This window comes from Mixophyes fleayi, chromosome 9 (genome assembly GCF_038048845.1).
Source record: "Mixophyes fleayi isolate aMixFle1 chromosome 9, aMixFle1.hap1, whole genome shotgun sequence".
Lineage (NCBI taxonomy): Eukaryota > Metazoa > Chordata > Amphibia > Anura > Limnodynastidae > Mixophyes > Mixophyes fleayi.
In genome coordinates, this window is record NC_134410.1 from 72830694 (window position 1) to 72851049 (window position 20356).

At 41.3% G+C, this 20356-nt stretch overlaps 1 protein-coding gene across 3 annotated transcripts in view; it reads right to left on the reverse strand.

Moving 5' to 3' along the window:
* Positions 1 to 20356, reverse strand: part of AR (androgen receptor) — a 327784-nt gene that overhangs the window by 180647 nt on the left and 126781 nt on the right. The gene's annotated exons all lie outside the window — the stretch shown is intronic.

Consider the following 20356-nt stretch of genomic DNA (forward strand, 5'->3'; position numbering starts at 1 on the left):
TTGAACTCATGACCCCAGTGCTGTGAGGCAGACGTGCTAACCACTAGGCCACTGTGCTGCCCATACTGCTGCTATACTTGTCAAATAGACTTCCCCATGCTTTGAGACCCGGCGAATCTTACTACTGGCAGAAGTTGGCGGTGAGGACAGATTTTTTTTTGCTGGAGATAGGGCTTTTAGCCCTTATCCCTTACTATCATTCTTTCCATTTAGCAGCAAAGACTTATTTAATTAAATTTTTACTGCTTTGTTCTTGTTGATGAAAGTATTCACAAAATTATTATCAACCACACAATTTAAAACCATCTTTTTTACTGTCATTTTTTCTGACTGTCCAATTTTCACTGCAAATGCATATGTTATGAGTCAGAATAACACATATAAAACACATATAAAACTATTTTGATGCACCTTCGTATCTTGTTGCCACAACTTTTGTTCCATAAAGCGTTTTTTTCATGACTACACTTACCCTCTATATAGAGCCTAGGGAGATACATTTTTATACTACTTCAACATCTTCACCATTTCTTTTTTATTGCTTTGTCACAGTTTGTTTATTTTATACATATATTTTAACAGTGCAGCAAGCCAGATTTTGCATTCTTATCTCCAAATGTTTATTTTCTTCACTTTCAGCCTTTAGAGTGGTAGTAGAGTGGCATCAACAGCTATTTGGAGCTAATAAGTTGCTTGCTTACATCTGCTTAGAGTAGTTGCGTTGCAGCCGTTGCTTCTGTCATCTCTGATCTCCTCAGTCAGCTCTGATCTTCTCTTGCCCATGCTGTTTCCTGAAGTTAGCTGATCAAACTTCTGATTCGCTGTCTGATTGGTAGCTGTGGTCTAGTTCTTCTGATGACTGATCCCATCCAGCAAGTATAATTTGCAGTTCAGACTACTGGAAGAATTAGCTGCGGGGGGATCTTAGGGTTAGGTTTGGCAGCGGAAAGCTTGAGGCTAGGTTGTGGGAGGATATTTAGCCATAAAATGAAGAAGTAAAGTTAGGATTATTTTGCAGGGGTTGGAAAGTTTAAAGTTAGGAGTTGACAGAAGATTTTTTACTTAGATACAACGTTAATCTCTAATTGCTCACAATCGAGTCAATATTGCAAGCAATTGTCCATAAAACATCATCATATCGCCCGGTCATTAACGTTTAAATTTTTACAAATTTTCATTCCAGCTACTGTTCCATCTAGGCGAGCACTTCACCTAGTATTTTCAACATATAAGCAATAGAGGTAAGAGCTATCAGCATGTTTTATTTAACTGTGGATGTCAGATAATGCTATTCTAAATTTCCAATAAAACATGACTTTTATATATGCTATAACATATTTTTATGAAGCCTAGCACAGACTTTTTTTCAGTAGTTATGAAGCTAGGAGACTTGACAGAAGATACTAATTCTCTCAACGTATTACTTTCTTGGCCTAGGCAACCAGCTTGGCAATTTGGTTGAGCCAAACTTTTCATAGCCCTATAAAAGAGCAAAGCAGAAACATACCCTGGTTTTTATATAACTGATTAAATTTATAACACTGGTAAAACTTATGTTTATGACAAGAACATGTCTCTGTTTAGTAAAATTGGAACATTATCTAGTTTGTAAAAAGAGTGAAACAGAATCTGTGCCAGACAGCAATTAATGAAAGTGTTTTCAGCCTTAAAAAACAAACTCTGATTAAAAAAAAATAGCAACATAAAGTGGTGAAACCCTACAGTTCATCTGTCTGATAAACAATTCTACCTGCATCATTTACTTTATTGGATACCTATTATGTGAGTGTATACAACATCCCCCTGCATTATTTATTTCCAAGAAAGCTATTGTGAAATGTGTTACTTCAATTTGAAATATTTTACTAACATTTTCAGGGACACTTGTGGCTCAACAAGTGCGATTATGCATCTCACACTTGGCATCATCTGAGAAGCATACTCGGTGAACACTCATGCTTCTCTGAAGATTTTTATTATATTGTTTGGAGTTTGCCTAGAAAAGCTTTTCTCTGCTGAAATGCAACATGGAGGCACAAAATGAGTCCCATTAAACGTATGAGATCTTAAGACTGTCAGCTCTGATGCTGATGCAGAATTCATGTCCTTTTGAGGAGCCTAATTGGTTGTACACCCCACTACAGATCAAGGAAGACTTGTAAAAATATGCCTTCTCTACCTGTTTAACTTATTTCAACAATGACGCTCCATAAAAGGACATTCTGTTTCTGCTCTGTTCTGTAAAAGTAGGTGCACTGATGACTCCCACTCCGTACTTTGGTAGGGATGGCCTCACTATACCTAACTCTTCTCCTCAAGGTGTGCAAACCTCTACTCTTCCGCAAAGTCAATTTTGTACTGTTCATCAGACATTTTGCGCTTTGTACATGACCTCCCCTGTGTTCACTCTAGGCAGAGCAATATAAACACCAACTTGACATTAGTAATGTCCATTGTCCAAATGTCTTTTAAAACGTCACCATTAATAATTATTAACATATTAGCATAGTGAATAAGAATAGATACTGAAAATTACAACCATATAAAATAATAGAAGTGGTATCACCATGGAAGCCAAGGGAGTGCTATGAGTGTATTAGCTTAGAACGGTCCTTTAATTAGGCCCCTCCTCAGAAATTGTGATAATTGCACGGTATGCTGACAGATGCACATCCCACATGTCATATGACCAACACCATGATAACGCAGTCATAATGCATAGGGCTTTGGGCTTTCAGGAGTAGTGTGATTGAAGGTCATCATCACTGCCATATTGTCAGAGTGAAGACAACATGAGACCCCAAGGTTCCAATGCAACCAAAACAAGGTAAGCTACAAATTATGGTGAGGCATGGATATACCCCTAGTGGCATCAAAGAGGCACCTACAATAGACTCGGCTATTGGCCAGTATTTGTCCAGCAAGCTAAATGTGCCCTAAGCGGTGCTGTCTAAGGGTAGCCTTTTTACTGAAAACAAGAAGGAAATTAATGCCTTCAAATGCAGTAACTTCTGTTCCAGGAGATGGAACACCCTAGTGCTGTGTCAACCTCAATGCCTAAAAAGGTTAAAACAGTTTTGTGTTTAACTAACTTTTTCAGTGTAAGGAAATACCAATCTCAACGCCAGAAAAACATGTAAGGGTCTCCCTGCAGACAGGAGACTTTGCAAGACCACCAAAGAGAAAGTAATTCCAATAATCTCCTCTGTTCCTGGATTCGATCCTAGTCACCAACATTAAAAATGTACAAAATCCTTAAAAGAATTGAGAGGAGATTGCAAAGCCCATGTGCAGGCAGCAGTTGACAAAATATTGCTCCTTGAACTTATATTCCAACAGAAGAAAGCAGGAGGAGCAAATGAGGAACTGAAAGTGGACTCTATATCAGCCCTAGCAAGTAGATACCCAGTTCTGTAACCTCTCACCATAGATAGTGAAGGCTATCAGCAGGAGAAGTACATCATGACACCTGCAGACCAAGGTAGCAATTTCCTTTGGCCACACTCTTTTACAGACTCAAGCTGGACAAACAATGTAAATATTTAGTGATGGTGTCTGAAGTGCCACTGCAAGGATACGCCCTTTTCTTACTCAACATGCTAGAAAACTCTTCTCCATTCTCTCATCATCTCCCGTCTTGACTTTTGCAACCTCCTGCTATCTGGCATTCCTGACACCCATATATCCACATTTCAATCCAATCTAAATGCTGCTGCAAGGCTGATCATCATCATCATCATCATCATCATCATTTATTTATATAGCGCCAACATATTCCGTAGCGCTTTACAATTGGGGACAAACATAGTAAACTAATAAACAAACTGGGTAAAACGGACAAAGAGGTGAGAAGGCCCTGCTCGCAAGCTTACAATCTATGGGACTGATCTTCCTCTCTTACCTCTCCACATCCACTGCACCACTTTGCAAAACCTACACTGGCTCCCTGTGTCCTCCAGAATCAAATTTAAATTACTCACCCTTACCTATAAAGCCCTCAACAACACTACCCATGCATACATCTCAAATCTCATATGAAAATACTCTCCCTTCTACCCTCTTAGATCTACCTCTGACCTTCGCCTTGTCTTATCTCTGGTAACCACCTCTCACTCCCGCCTACAAGACTTCTCCAGTGCTGCTCCCCATTTATGCAATTCCTTACCACGCTCAATCAGACTTTCCCACAGCCTTTAAATCTTTAGATGCTCTTTGAAAACCCATCTCTTTTTTAAATGTGACTTTAACCCTGATAACACTATTCACACTAATGCACCCTAACAACTGTCGCAATTTCCACTCTGAGCCATATTTGTTCCTCTCGTTTCAGCTGTGCCCACTTCCATTTAGAATGTAAGCTCTCTGATGAGCAGGGTCCTTCATACCCTTTGTTTTCATGTCTGTATTTTGTTTTTTTTGTCTACCTTGTATGTCCCAGTGGCAGGAGGATGAGATACCAGACCCCTGTTTTATGTATGTACTGTTTTCCTCCACTGTACGACGCTACGGAGCACTGTGGCGCCTTACAAATCTATGATAATAATAATAATAAGTGTTGGACAATGACCCAGTTAGAGGTTGCAACATTTCACATGCACCAAGATGTACCAGTGTTGAAGGAACAGAGACCCAGCTATCACTAGTCACTGACACCATCCCAAATGGCACAATCTCAGACCTGGGTTTAACTACCTTATTAAGTAACTTATTTAGTAGGATCTAAAGTAGCAGCAGAGTTTTCTGTCTAGAAGACAACATCTGTGTCTGAAAGTAAAAATAAAAGTCGCAAGACACATGTCTTTGCCCTTTTATCAAACTGCAAACAACTGACTGTTTGCAATTTAAAAACTTACAACTCTACTCCTCTTTTGGGCTCCTAAAGCTTTACTGCCACCAGAAGGGGACTTTGCAATCTCCATGTAGCTGGATGCCTGGCATGCTAGGACGCCTTGCTTTGGCTTCTCTGTCACATCTAATGGATTAAGCTTTTTTAGCCGCAACTTTAATTCTAGCAGAATTGATATTCTTATATACTTTCTGGGAGAGATTTGTTTAGCTGTCTAAGGCATATCTTCTTGTCTGTTTTTAAAGCCTGCAGCCTGACTCTATAGATGAAAACCTGGAATGGTGGAGAGAATTCTTGCTGTGACTGCCACATGTGGTACCTACTGCCCTAGCTTCAGGAATCTCTGAACCAAACTACCAGTGAAGTGAAAAAGTGGATCTCATGTACCAGTTTCACCTACTTCCACACAGATGGGGGGGTGACCTAAGTCACCACACTGGGCCTAGTCATTGCCTGCACAACATAAGTGTCAAAAGAAAGAAGACGCCTGCACAGTAGCCATTCAGGTCTATGCTCTGGAATACTGGACTGCAGAACCTCTGATACTACCTCAAAAACCCAGTGGAAGGAGCATGAGATACCAGACCCCCTCCCTGCCAGCCACATACTATTCCCCAGGCATTCCCACAGTACTTCCCAAGTTGTGCACAGCCCAAAGCCCCGCTGACCTGAAAGTCTCCGTTGTCATCAAAATGTTACCACTTTTCTAGATCCATGCCTACTACAATACAAAACATAATATAAATTTGGGAAAGGTGGGATTGCTTACAACTAGATGCCAGTTAAGAGGAGAGGAACATGCACATGCTGATATATGTCTATAGCGGCATTCACCTCATCATCCACCAATTATATCCCACTTGATTCCTGCAGGATTTCCTATGTAATATTAAGGTTTTCCTATGCAAATAACCGTAAGTCTGAAGGGTCCGCTTCCCAGAACCACAGGACTTCCCAAACCCAGCAGAGAGCAACAATTGAACCCTGGGCAAGGCTCCCCATTGTAATCATTCCCATCGCTTTCTGCGCAACAGATTCCATACTTTTACTTGTACTTTTGACTTGGTATGCATACTTAAAACATAGCCAATTATATTTATTAGATTACCTCTTTAAAACTGATTAGGTTAAACAAATAGAGAAAACTGGGACTATGCCTTAAAGTTAGAGAAATACAAATGTGTCCCCCAAATCTCTCCATACCGTACAATACAGGTTTTTTGGAGTAATCAGTTCTGACCTAATAATTAACTCTGACTTTATAACTAGCACATTGTAGGTGTGAGTTGCATTATCTGTCTCAGTCATTATCTTCCAGGCCTGCTACCTCAGCCATTGCAACATTGACAGCATCATCATCATCAACATTTATTTATATAGCGCCAGCAAATTCCGCAGCGCTTTACAATTGGGAACAAACATTAATAAGACAATACTGGGTAATACATAGAGACAGAGAGGTAAGAGAAACCTGCTCGCAAGCTTACAATCTATGGGACAATGGGAGTTTGAAACACAAGGGCAGTCAGTGTAGAGGATGGTAATAGGGTAATCTAGGGAAATTAAGATGGTGGTTGAGGAATATCGTAACCTTGTCTGAAGAGGTGGATTTTCACTATTGATGCACACAAAACTCAGATACTCTCCCTCATTACCTCTTGCTTTGACTACTGCCTACTCCAGTTCGGCATTCCTCTTACACTATCTCCACTACAACAAATGCTTAAAGCTGCAGTAAGATCGATTTTCCTCTCCTGTTGCTCCTTCTCCACATCAACTCTCTACCAATCCCTGTACCAATACCAAAATAATCCAATTCAAACCCCTCACTCAATAAAACCCTTCCCTTCACCCCTTCCACCAACTATAGCTCATCTCTTATATCTCTTGCATCTGACCTGGGCCTCACCTCCCTAGTGATTACCACCTCTCTCTACTGTATTCCACACTTTGCTCATGTCACTATACTTCTTTGGAACTTCCTCCCATGCTCTCCAGCCTCCAAAGTTTTAAATCTTCCCTGAAAACTCACCTCATCACTAAACAATACCATTATTTCAGATGATACAATTCTCACTGGCCCAGCATTCTTTTGCCCTTATCCCCCAACATTCCAACATTTGGAAATCCAACATCAGGACAGGAGGCGTGATCACAGCATGATGGAGGTGTGGTCCCATCTAGGTGGGAGCCTGGCCACACTTCTGTGGGAAATACTTAGGCTGCCTGTACTCTCGTACCCTTCCCACACCTTCTTTGCCATGTGCAACAGTGTGCATGACACCCATGCAGAGCAGCAGTGAATTAGACATACCTCCCAAATTTCTCACATGCAGGACAAAGCTATTCTGATCGAGATGGTGGGACAGAGCCCTCTAGTCTGGATTGTCCCGCCTAAATCAGGACTGATTCGATGTATGTTCTGTCACTGTCCACAATCAATGCTTCTGTCTCAGATTTTCCCCTCCCATCTATATAGTGGGCTCAGACAAGCATAGCAGTTCCCATCTTGACTTTCTCTATGCCTTTGTTTTATGCTCCTATTTAGTGCTGATATATGCTCTATGTTTGTTCTATGCATATTATTATGTCTTATGTACTATTTTCTGTATTTTATGTATTATGCTTTATTCCTCTATTGTACAGATTTGCAACACATAAACAACACTTCAAGGATCAAATTAAAATTGTAGATCGTTTTTTCAAAACTATAACAGTCTGCAGGACAAAGGTCGGCTGTAATTTCAGGTAATACCATTAAAAATGTGAGACAGGTGCTTTAAAAGCCCTATATGTTGCTTGTTGGCACCCCATTAAAAACATCATAATGAACTCTACCTCAAATGGCATTCAAACTGGCACTGCCCATAGCTATTAGCAGTTCTTTTATTTCAAGCATCTTGTAATTTAGTAGCACTATTTTCATTTTAGGAAATACAGGAAGCAGCACACTTTACTCTGAGACTGACCTTGGGATATCTGTAGCTTAGATAAAAACTACTGTTATTTCTGGTGGCGTCCATAGAAATTAAAGTCACATCTTTTGTATTTTTCATTTGAATGTATCCACTGTAAATACAGATAAAGCTATAATTATATAATGACTTTAACAGCTAAAAAAATGTTATTAAACTCATGGCATAAAGAAATGATCCCATAACCTCTGTATCTTTCCTCAAAGCCTGTCTGTGTATTGTATTAATGTATACCACCCAGCAACTCTGCACCTTGAGACAGCCCATACACGAAAAGAGGTCATAGTCACTCCACAGTGTGTCTGTGGTTGTGTCACATTGGATTGTGCTACATACTCCAGCGAGGTGCCGAGAACAGCAGTAAGTGGAACACACCTCCTATCAGTGCCAGCAGTCAGGATAAAAGTTCTGACTGTCAAAACAATCTCCTAAAGTTGGGAATGTTGCAGGTAACCCAGAAGAATTTGGATGGATGTTAATGTATGTGATCTTCTAACACTATAACATCCTTGGAGTGTAGTCTAGCGACAGTGGTGGGTCTGTTGTAATTAGGACATGATATGGTGCCATTGGGGTTGGTAACCAGGACAGAAGTCCAAAGATATGACAGACCTCAGGTATTATTATTATCTTTTTATTTATAAAGCGCCGACACATTACGCAGCACTGCACATTAAGGGGATCCTGACATGACAATAACATGAAACAGACAGTAAAGATGGCCCTGTCCAAATGAGCTTACAATCTTTAAGGTGTGGGAAACACATGGTACAGAAGGTATCGGAATAACAACTGGTGGGGACATAAACATAAAGTAAGCATATAGACCTGTACACACACTTTCTGACAAGTAGGTAGATGATGTCTGCAGCGTACGCAAGTGTTAAGGCTAGGTAAAAATAATATGGAGTTCTACAAGAAAACTCATTAAGCACATAGCACACTATGCTGCAGGGGAACTATGAACACGTTTCAAATTCTCTGTTAGAAGTGAGAATAAAGTACAAGGTTTTATTCATGCTTTAACCAGTGTTTTTATCACCTGTGTGTTCTCTGTTTCTTCATATTTTTTTGTTTCTGTTTTAAGGTACAGTATAAATATGCCAGCTATTCATCATCATCATCATTAGTGAACTGAAATTCACTAACAACTCTAAGCCTAAAGGTTTTCTACCTCAACTTTAAATACTAGGTGCAGTACCGGGCAAGACTATTCTTGACTTTTATGACCTAGAAAAAGCAAATGTAAATAAAAAAAAAAAAAGAAATTGAATTAGGGAATTGTTTGCTATTAATATGTTCAGATTAGAAGCCAGTTAGACCTGCATAATAAACATATGCTGAATTAGCAGGCATTTGGGAGTATACCTTTCATGTATGAAAAATGAAGCCAATTAAGTAATCTTTTTAATAAGGATGCAGAATCAGTGATCAACAAAGGTTCTGAAGACATACAATGTTTTATAATTTTTCATAATTTACACCAGTCATTTGGGAATGTTTGCTCTTCCAACTGCACATGGGGGCCTATTTTCGATCTTCAAAAAGGTTGTAAGCTTGCAAATTGCCCGAAAACTGCAACATTTGTATTACTATATTCTACAAGATATTTTACATTTTGACTATAATTACCAAGGGCCCAGAGCAAAAAACTAGTGTTGTACCTGCAATTACCAACTGCCTGGAGCTAGAAGCTAGTACCGTACCTGTGATCGCCAATTGCATGGTGCCAGGAACTAATGTTGTACCTGCAATTACCAGCTGTCTGGAGTCACAAATTAGCACAGTGCCTGTAATCACCAAACTGCCCATAGCCAGGAACTAGTGTTGCACCTGTAATTACCAACTGTCTGGAGTCACAAGTTAGCACAGCGCCTGTAATCGCCAAACTGCCCATTGCCAGGAACTAGTGTTGTACCTGGAATTACCAACTGCCTGGAGCCAGAAACTATCACTTTACCTGTAGTTACCAACTGCCATGGGAACTGGTGCTCAGTCTGTGGTTAGCAACTGCTTGGAGCCAGGAGCTAGCACAGTAAATATGTCCACCAACTGCCTGGAGTAAAAAATTAGCATAGTGGCTGTATCCATGAACATGTTTCTCCATCAACAACTACAATTGTTATTTCACTATACGTATCATTTGTTTCCCCACACCCCTTAGAATGTAAATTTGTTTGGGCATTATTATCTTTACATTTTATTTCATTTCATTGTATGTTGTTTGTATCACAATCTCCTCAATGTACAGATCTGAGTACTATATTGGCACTTTATAAATAAAATATAATCAAAACAATCTTGGTAACTCTGCTGCCCTCAAACCCTAACGTATGACACTGCTTAATTATATGGTCCCTCACAAAATATGAACCTAAAACTATTCCAAGTCAAGACAGAGCTCTGCTCTTACCTTTCTTAATTCTAAATATTTTTTGTTAAAACTATACAGTATAATTTGCACCAGAACTGAAGTAAATACATTTATATTTTCTCTTGGTTTGACCTCCTGAAATATTTGTACTTTTAAGACGTTTGAGAAACAGTTGCAAGCTTTCCCGCAGTTTAACAAAGAGGCATGTTGGCCCACTAATGCAGTTCTTGCCCTATAACTACAAATGTCTTAACACAGCCCTGCTGGTCTATTGACTGCTTGAGGTAAAGTAGGAATTAAACACTTAATTTAAATGAGTATTTTAATAAAACATACTTCATATATTATTAGCTATATGTCAATATTATGCTCATGAAGACTGAAAGTTGATACAATTTAACAAAATTTTAAATAGTATAATTTTCTTGCCCTGCTATATGATAATAATTTATTTTATAAATCACTGCAACATATTGCATGTTGATATGTACTGTTTTAGCTGAAGATGGCAATATTCTAATAAAGTAAAAGTTGGTGTTCAGTAGGGTTGTGAAATGTCTGTGAAGAGTCAGATACAAGCTCTAAAACCTCTAGAAGAGACCAAAATGACCGCAGACACAACAAGGAGACTACGCAGAAATTAGTGAAATCTAAAGGTCAAGGTAGAAGTTGCTCAAGGGTGTGGGATTAATAAAATACATGTAACTCCTTCATGGCCAAATGCAGTTTCTACTAGTGATCTATATGATATAATAAGCAAAAGAGATTATTAGTAAATAGTTTTTTCTCTTATCATGTTTTCACTCCTTCCTGTGCTTGTTCCCAGTCTCTCCTCTCTTCACTTTCTTTAACGTCTACATTTCCTCTTGATCTATTTTTGTGTTTCCAGATCTTTTGTGTTCTCCCTCGCTCTGTCTGCACCTTCCCTCCCTCTGCCCCTGGCTCTCCTCTGCTGCCATCTATCATTTTATATAACCAGATGAATGCAGATCTGACTACAGCAGTCCCAACATATATATTTCCTGTGCTTTGGGCCAAAATACGCAGTTCTGTCTCGGAGCCCGAGGGAAGAGATTCACTTTTTTTCTGTCTGTTGGGATGAGCAATGCATTATAAAATTGCTCTCTAAGTCAATGCACTGCCCACAGTCAACTAGTTTATTTATGCATACCTACTGCATCAATGCTGTGTTTTCCATCAAGAATCCTCATGGTCATATATACTGTATCAATGGTCTCTCTGACAGAACTGAAATCCCTCAGAGGCTCAATCCATGCCTTCAACACACCCCGGCCTCAGCCAGGAAAACTGCCAAGCAACTCCCACCCAAATTTGGCATCCAAGTGTCAGACTGGCAACTGGGATCATGGGATATCCATTTCCTGACCTTGAATTAAGCCCTTTCATCCTGTATATAAATCCTGTTTTACTCTTTCAACAAGGAGAACCCTGTTCACTTCCTCTCTGTGCCAGCCACACACCTTGCAATACACATATTTTCTTGATTTTATATGTAAATCCATGATCAGTGTTATGAAACATGACATATCTATTATGTAACATGTAGCTTTAAATATGACAGACACTGAATGGTTATAAAGAACAGAGATACTGCACAAACTAATCATGATGAATTGAGAAATTCAGATTCACATAAATGATTACTTTTTCCTTTACACTGCTACATGTACAAACAAATATTCCTTTTCCCCTATAGCAACACATATAAAAAAACTATCTTAGGTTCAATGAAGCTTGCATCTAGAATTGTGCTTTTTCGGGAACTGAAAGTGACCTGAATTAGTGACTGTTGAATCTTGCATTTTTATGCTGCACATTCCAACACTTCACCTAACATAAATCCGATTCTCTGCTAATCCCTGAAAAGGACTAACTGTTCCAAATAAGGATCATTTACTAATGTTGCATTTGCACTGAACAACAGTAACCAATTAGCATGTAGCTATTATCAGTCTTGTGCAAGTTAAGCGACCTGAGGTACAACAGATAAGGCACGCATTTGGTGCATGCGAGTAAACAACAGCATAGCACTCACAAAAGACATGACAAGTGACATACGAGGAAGAAGGACAGTGGACGAATGTGAAAAAAAGGCTGAAAAGCTCCGGCTCACAAGATTTTTAGAGGAAGGAGTAAAGTTCAGATATGAGGAAATTTTTTGACTGGTAGAGAGGAATATGAATGAAGGAGCAGGACTGGTGACTACGTGGACAAAGCTGGGTGGCCTGTTAATGTTCCTCTGCATGTAGTGAATGGACTGGTGCAGTTGGTGAGTACACTAGCAGGGGAGAGCAAACAGGAACTGGATTGCTGGATCGGACTGTAACCGGAATGCTGGGCCGGACTGTAACCGGAATGCTGGAAGAGGATTGCTGTAACTGGAATGCTGTGACCGAAATGCTGTAACCGGAATGCTGGAAGAGGATTGCTGTAACCGGAATAGAATCGGAATGCTGTAACCAGAATGGAACCAGAATGCTGTAACCAGAATGGAACCAAAGTGAATACAACCAGTTTGCTGGAATCGGACTGCAGCCAGAATAAAGACTGCACTGTTAGAGCTGGATAAATAGCAAGACTGTAGCAAGGTAGATAGCAAGACTACAAACTGATGGTAATATCGTTCAAACCTCTATAGTCAATGCAGGGACAGAGACCGCCATCTTTTTTATTCACAAAAAAGAAATCTGACCCGGCAGGTGAGGAAGATGGACAGATAAACCCCTTCTCAAGGTTTTCCTGGATGTATTCAGACATTGATTCAGTCTCAGGGAGATAGAGCAGGTAGGTACACCCCCTAGAGGGTGTCTTCCCTGGCATCAAATCGATTGGACAATCCTACTCTCTATGTGGTGATAAGTAGTCAGTACCAGATTTACTGAAGACATCAGAGAAGTCCCTGTAAGGTAAGGGTGGAAGTTCTTGACCAGAGGAGACTGTGGTTCGAAGAGGTATGACACTCTGGAGGCAGGAATCCTTACAAAATATACCCCAGGATGTAATCTGAGGCGTAGTCCAATCAATCTGGGTGTTATGTAACCGGAGCCAAGGTAAACCTAGGACTAAGGAATGTGAAACTTTGGGAATGATAAGAAGCTTAAGCACAACCCCCACTCTAATCTTGAGAGGATGAGTCTGGTGGGTGATAATACTATTTGAGATGCTTCTTATATCCACTGTCGTGATGTAGAAAGGTCAAGGTAATTACTCTGTGGGTAACCGCAACTCTTGAACCTCTGTGGCAGTAATAAAGCAGCATCAGAATCAAGAAGAGCTGAAAGGTTCTTGGTTCGCTGAGCATGTTCAAGAGTGATTGCTAGTATACAATCAGATTCTTGTGGAGAATTGACTACTCCTAACCTAGGTTCTCCACCACCAGGAGTTTCCCGGACGCTTGGGGCAGGAATCAAGTAAGTATCCTGGAGCTGCACGGTAAAGGCAGAAGTTTGCCAGTTGGCATCTCTGACGCTCCTCTTTGGTTAAACGAGAATGGTTCACCTGCATGAGCTCATTGTTTGGCGGTGAGGACTGCCGGGACCGAAGTTGGTGATGCGGCTTAACCCTTTCAGCAATTCCTTTCTCCAGGACATGTTCCTGAAAGCGTAAATCAACTTTAGTACACAGGGAAATTAGTTCATCAAGTGTAGAAGGCAGATCACGAGTAGATAGCTCATCACTAATTTTATTGGAAAAGCCACTCCAGAAGGCTGCAATCAGGGCCTCATCCATTCCAATTCAACTCAGAAACTAATATTTGGAACTGAACCTGGTATTGGCCCACAGGACAAGAGTCTTGTCGAAGGCGTAGAATTTATAAGGATGCTGGTGTGGTTCTGCCAGGCTCGTCAAAGATCCGACAGAAGGCTGCTGTGAATCCAGAACAAGAGCAAAACAGGAGATCTGCCTTTTCCCATAATGGAGATGCCCATGCTAATGCTTGTCCCGAGAGGAGGAAGATAATGTCCGCAACTTTTGCTTTCTCCGTGGGGAAATTGCTGGGCAGCAGCTCAAAATGGATCTCACATTGATTCAGCAACCCCCTGCCCAGTTTTGGATCCCCATCAAACTTGGCAAGAGTTGGCAGACGAAGACGAGAAGCTGTGGCAGGAAAACTTGAACAGGTGGAGCTGGTACAGCAACAGAAGAGTCACCTGAACTGAGAGCAGTTCGAATGCTATCCAGGCGGGAGGACAATTCTTGAAGGAGCTGCATGATTTATCCCTGTGCATTTTCCTGGCACACGAACAAATTCACCCGGCTTTGCATTGAGCCCGCTCCTAGGGGCAGATCACCAGTGGGATTCATTAGGCCAGTGCAAACTGTCACGCCTGAGGATCTGTCTGTACCCAGACTGGGTTGTGTCTCTGGAGCTGGACTGGTGACTATGTGGACAATCTGGGTGGCCTGATAATGTTCTTCTGCCTGTAGTGAATGGACTGGTGCAGATGGTAAATAGACTAGTAGGAGAGAGCAAACAGGAACTGGATTACTGGACCGCAATGGAACCGGAATGCTGGACCGGACTGTAAACAGAATGCTGGGCCGGACTGTAACCGGGTTGCTGTAAACGGAATGCTGGAAGAAGATTGCTGTAACCGGAATGGAATCGGAATGCTGGAACCAGAATGCTGTAACCAGACTGGAACCAGAATGCTGTAACCGGAATGGAACCAGTGTGGATGGAACCAGATTGCTAAAATTGGACTGGAGCCAGAATGCAGACTGCACTGTCAGAACTGGATAAATAGCAAGACTGTAGCAAGGTAGATAGCAAAACTGCAACCTGCTGGGAACTACGTTGGCATCTGAAATACAACATTGCACTGGCAAAAGGTAAGGGCTCCAGGAAGTCCTTTTATAGTTGTTGTTGATTCCTGATTGAAAACTGCAATCAACTGGGCAGAAGCAGCACTCTGAGTTGCTGAGATGGATCAGGTGACTATATCCAATATGGCAGCTTCCATGGACTGGTTTGAAGGGAATCTGAAATGGAGGCTGTTATCACAGTGATTGGCTGAAAGGAATCATGTGACCGAATCCAAGAAGGCCGCACCAAAACTCTGATTCTGGAGGGATCTCTGGAGTGGAGACAGACTATACAGCTTCTTACAGAAAGATATGAAACCAGCAGAGCCTGAGGACTGCAGGGACAACTTAGAAAGGCAGCGAAGAGGTAAGTGACAGAACCTGAGAGGCTGGTGTGTGACAAAAACAGGTTATTCCATTGTTGTAAGGTGGGAGTGAGATCGGCCAAGACGAGAGTAACAGCTTCCTTGGATGGACCAGGTCTTGGTGGAGGAACATGCTGGGGCAAGGTGAAGGTATTAGGGGGTGCACAGTTGCGGGAAAGATCAGATCCGTTAATGCAGGGGTCTTGATGGAATGGGGTCCTCAGTAGAGCAAAAACCTAGGTGGTGCAGAGACCTTTCTACAGCAGCTGAAGTAATCAACGGACAGGTGGAGAAACAAGACAGGTGCCAAGCCACGGGTCGCAAGGAGCAATTCTAGTCTGTTGGTGAAGGGTGCCAGTATTGTCACATGGCGTCTGATTATGTCACATGGAACTGGAGGCTGGAACACCAAGTCCATCACTTAACTGATAAGATAGTGGACATGAAGGATATCTGCAGATAGAACAACATCAAGATACGGGGCATCCTGGAATCTGTTTCCACCTGTGGAATGTCTGCTTCTGTAATGGACTTCTTCCACAAGTTGCCCCCTGCAGCATCGGATCGCGATTTGCTTATCGATCGCATCCACAGAATACCTAAACCAATATCTGGCATTTTTAGTGGGCCCTTGTGACACGCTTATGCACATCCATTTCTTCCATATTAAGGAAAGCATTCTGAAAGCAACCAGATTGTTGGAATCTGCAGACTTCTTTTGCGATCTTCAACTTTTCCCAGTCTTTTCTACTGTCATCATAGCATAGATCCTATCAAGCCACCACGAAGGCGCTGCGGGGCCATGAGATTGTTTATTGGTGGGGTTTTCCAGTTAAACTTAGCATACATTGGAACAATTCTACTCATATCTCCGCAGTCGAAGATGGTCTTTCTCGGACATCCTGATTCCCGCATCGGATTCGGCCCTCAGGGTGTACATCTGTAGTGAATGGTTGAGTGTGCCTGGAGATTGATCCACAGACGTATGGTCTTCTTTCATATGTGCTTTACTCTTACCACAGGAACCTTCTTTTCGAACCACTAATACATATATAGTTCATTGCACCCACCTACATTCCTTCTTCTACAAGATGGGACTGCGGTGGTACGCTTTGCTGATACCTTCTGGTCTGTTGGCATGGCAGTGTAAGGGTCCAGTATTGGTAAGCTGAACTGTTTCCTGTCAGAGACCTACATGTATGTTTATTTTAATGTTTCCACCAATGTTTATGTTTTACATAGATCTCTCAGGTATTACACTTAGAGTTATACTGATGTTCATCTATATTTTGACATTTTAATTCAGTTATGACCTTGAAGATTGAGTTAACTGGCATAGCTTTTAGATTCTAAGTTCCAAATTTGGTATGAGTGGTGGGTTTTCATGTTCAAGCCACGCTCACCCGGTTACATATTGTGCTGGCTTTCTTCCTCGCCAGCAAATACATTTGGGTTATTCATTTTCTATTTGTTCCTCTGATTCCCCTTCCTCCTCCCTCTCATCCTTTGGCCCCTCCTACCCTCCCATAACACAATAATCTTTTTTGCCCTCATTGTTAGACATGCATTTCCTCTAGCATGGCTCAAGACTCCTTCTTGTGTACCTCCTCTGCCTTATATATGCCTTGTGAACTTAAGACCATATGGTTAGATTTCTCTCCTTGAATGTAAGGGGTTTGAATTTCCCTAGCAAACGCTGCCTTGTTTTATCATCTTTTTACCACCATAGGGCAGATATAGTGACAGTTCTCAGCTAAAGCTCCCCCTCTCTGTTGTGACAACCACTTTAAAACCTGCTACATGGTCAATGGTATCCATAAGCGTAACAGGGTTGCTATCTTGATCTATTCCAATTTATTCACGCTCAAATCTAAAATAGAGAACAAAAATGGTCACCATTTGATTCTTGTGGGCTCCCTCTATGATACTTTGTTCACTATAGTTTTCCTAAGTGCCCCAAATTCTTAACAGGTGCCGTTCCATAGAAGCACCTTTCAGGAAATTGAAAAGCATAATGAGGGTAGCCTGATAGTTATGGGCAACTTTAAAATTGTTGCAGATCCCAAATTGGATAGATCCTGCCTACAAAATTCCTGATTGAATTCAGACCTTGTGGGCCCTTCCATGGCGTTTGTGAAACTTCTAGCGGAGTATGGTGTGGTATGATGTCTGGAGGGTTAATGCACCTGAAGAGAATGCTATACGTATCTGACCATAATCTTCTGTGGTGGACTTGGAAGCTCCCTCACCCACTTACACTCCCTGGCCCATGCTTATCCCAAGACTTGCTAACATTGCTGGAAGCTAAAGCCGTTAGTAAAGAGACCATAGACTTATTTTCCCTCATTAACTGTAGACACTTCTATTTTTATTTTTGGTGTACTTTGAAGGCTGTAGTAAGGGGTGCAGCCATCCATATGGGTGTGCATATTAAATGAGTGTGCCATCATCTCTAAAAGGACTTGGAGGCTAAACTTGCCTCCCGTGAGTCCTTAAACAAGTCCCATTCCTCTAAGGATCTTAAAAACAAGATAGGCCTTCTGAAAAGCCAATTACAGAAGTTGTTGATAACACATATTCAAAACGTCCTTAACAGACTTGGCCAGGAAATTGAGGGGTCAAAGATACCAAAATCAGATTAAACATCTTATTGACAATAAGGGTGCAAAGGTCTCTAACATGTTTTTTGCTTATTATTCCAATCTGTATAATCCCAACCGCAGGCAAGTGACATAGACGGATTCTTGTGCGATTCACACCTGTTACTTTGGATCTACCACTTGTTCAGTTCTCATTGCCCCATGGACACAACTGGAGATCCTGAATGTCATTAAAGCACTCCCAAAAGATAAGACTTCGGGTCCTGGCGGTTAAATTAATAACTTCTATTCCACTTTCCCAGCAGAACTGATCCCAATTCTTGAACAATTATATAATATTGTTACAGAAAGGGAGAGCTTTTTTGCCGGAAATGTTACAATCTCGCATTGGCACTAACCCCGAGGCAGGTAAGGACCTTATGTCCTGCCAGAAATAAAGGCCCTTTGCCCTACTTAATTGAGACATAAAGATTTGTACTAAGCTCACAGCAAACAGGGTCAACCCCATCATCCTGAAACATATTAACCAGGACCAGACAGGCTTCATGCTTGTTCTCCAAGCTTCCGAAAACACAAGGCGAGTGATTAACATATCAGGAATGGTTGGAAATTTCTTTAGATGCTGAAAAGGTGTTCGACAGGATCCAGATTAGCAACAGTACAAGGCAGTGCTCCATTTCATCCTTATCTTTCTCCTTGCTATTGAGCCTCTAGCAGAAAAGATTAGACTCTTCCCCACTAACAGGGTGATACTTTGGGTAACACTTCTCACAAAATATGTTTGTTTGCTGACAATGTTTTTTCTGTTTGTCACTCATCCAGAGACCTTGTTGCCGTCCCTCCATACATTGTTGGAAAGCTATAGCAAGGCTTTTTTATATAAATGGAACACTACAAAGTCTGATGCTCTTCCGAGTAATATCTTTAAGAGACATTTGGCTCACCTTAAGACAAATTTTACTTATTCATGGAAGACTTCTGTGCTGTCTTATTTGGGTATACTAATCACCCCTCACCTGGACTCTATGACTGATGCTAACTACTCCCCCTCTGGTACTGCAACTCTCCACTAAATCATGGATGTTCTATGAGGTCTCCTGGTTAGGTAGGCTTTCCACTTTTAAAATTACATTTCTCTCCAAAATGATGTACCTGTTTTGGACATTGCATTTTTCTCTGCCTAAACTATATTTGAATAAATTTAGAATCCTCATGTGCCTCTTATCTCAACTGAGTGACTGGTCCCTTCCTAAGTGTTATAAACCTTGGGTAGACTTGGAGAAAGCCCTTAATCCTTCCTTCCAAATTGCAAACCAGTTAAGGGTTCCTAAGGCTTGGCGACCCCCCTACCATAATTTTACTTAGATCACTAGAGACTCCCTAGCTGTGGGATAAAGCCATTGCTGGCAATAAAGATATAGCATTTCCCATGTACAATATTATGCTACAAATGATAGCCAAACTTATTGCAGATCTTAATATTTCCTCCTGGTCTTCCAATGGCTCCACCACTCTTAGACATCTTTATAATGCGGAGGGCCCTATGTATTTCGCCCAGTTTATGGACCAGTATCATCTCCCAGCCCAAGACTTTTACAAATTTTTTAAACTTAGACATTGGCTTGCATCCATCCATTCCCAACATCTTTGTCAACATCAACTTACTATTGATCAAATTGGCAAAAGGCGACAACAGAGCAGCTATTAACTTTTGGTACAAGTACCTGGCTGCTGTAGATGACCCCCTGAAATTTCGTTAGCAACTGCAATGGGAATGGAACCTAGGTCAGAGTTTACCACAGCTCAATGTAAGACCATTTTCCTGTCCGCCTACCATATGTCTTGCTGTTTGAACCACACCGAGATGTTGATCAAATTGTTAAATAGGCTATACTTGACCCCCACAAAGCTACAAAAAATGTGACCTTCGCTCTCCAAGTATTGCTTGAGTAATTGTGGGACGCTTTCCAAATTTTCTGGAGCTGCCCAGTGGCTCAATCTTTATGGACTGATATTTTTACTCTGGCTGGAGATCTTAGTCACTGTACACTTCTTCTCTCCCTTGAATTGGCACATTTTCCCTCACATCTCTCCCCAAATGTCCTCCTGTGACAGGTATGTAATTGACCATATGTTTATTGCCACTCAAGCCTCCATTGCCTAACTGCTCCATTCCCATACCTACACACAATAATCTCCAAGGTATAGTTTAGTTTTGAGATATTGATCATGGCCGTGCCTCACTCCTCCGCTATATCCTCTCATCTAATGAAGTGTTACAGCTGGCATGAGTTTGGAACTGATGGACTGAGAATCCCTCATTACCAGACCTCACCTGGGTTCTCCATGCCTTAGGTTCCTCTGCCTGA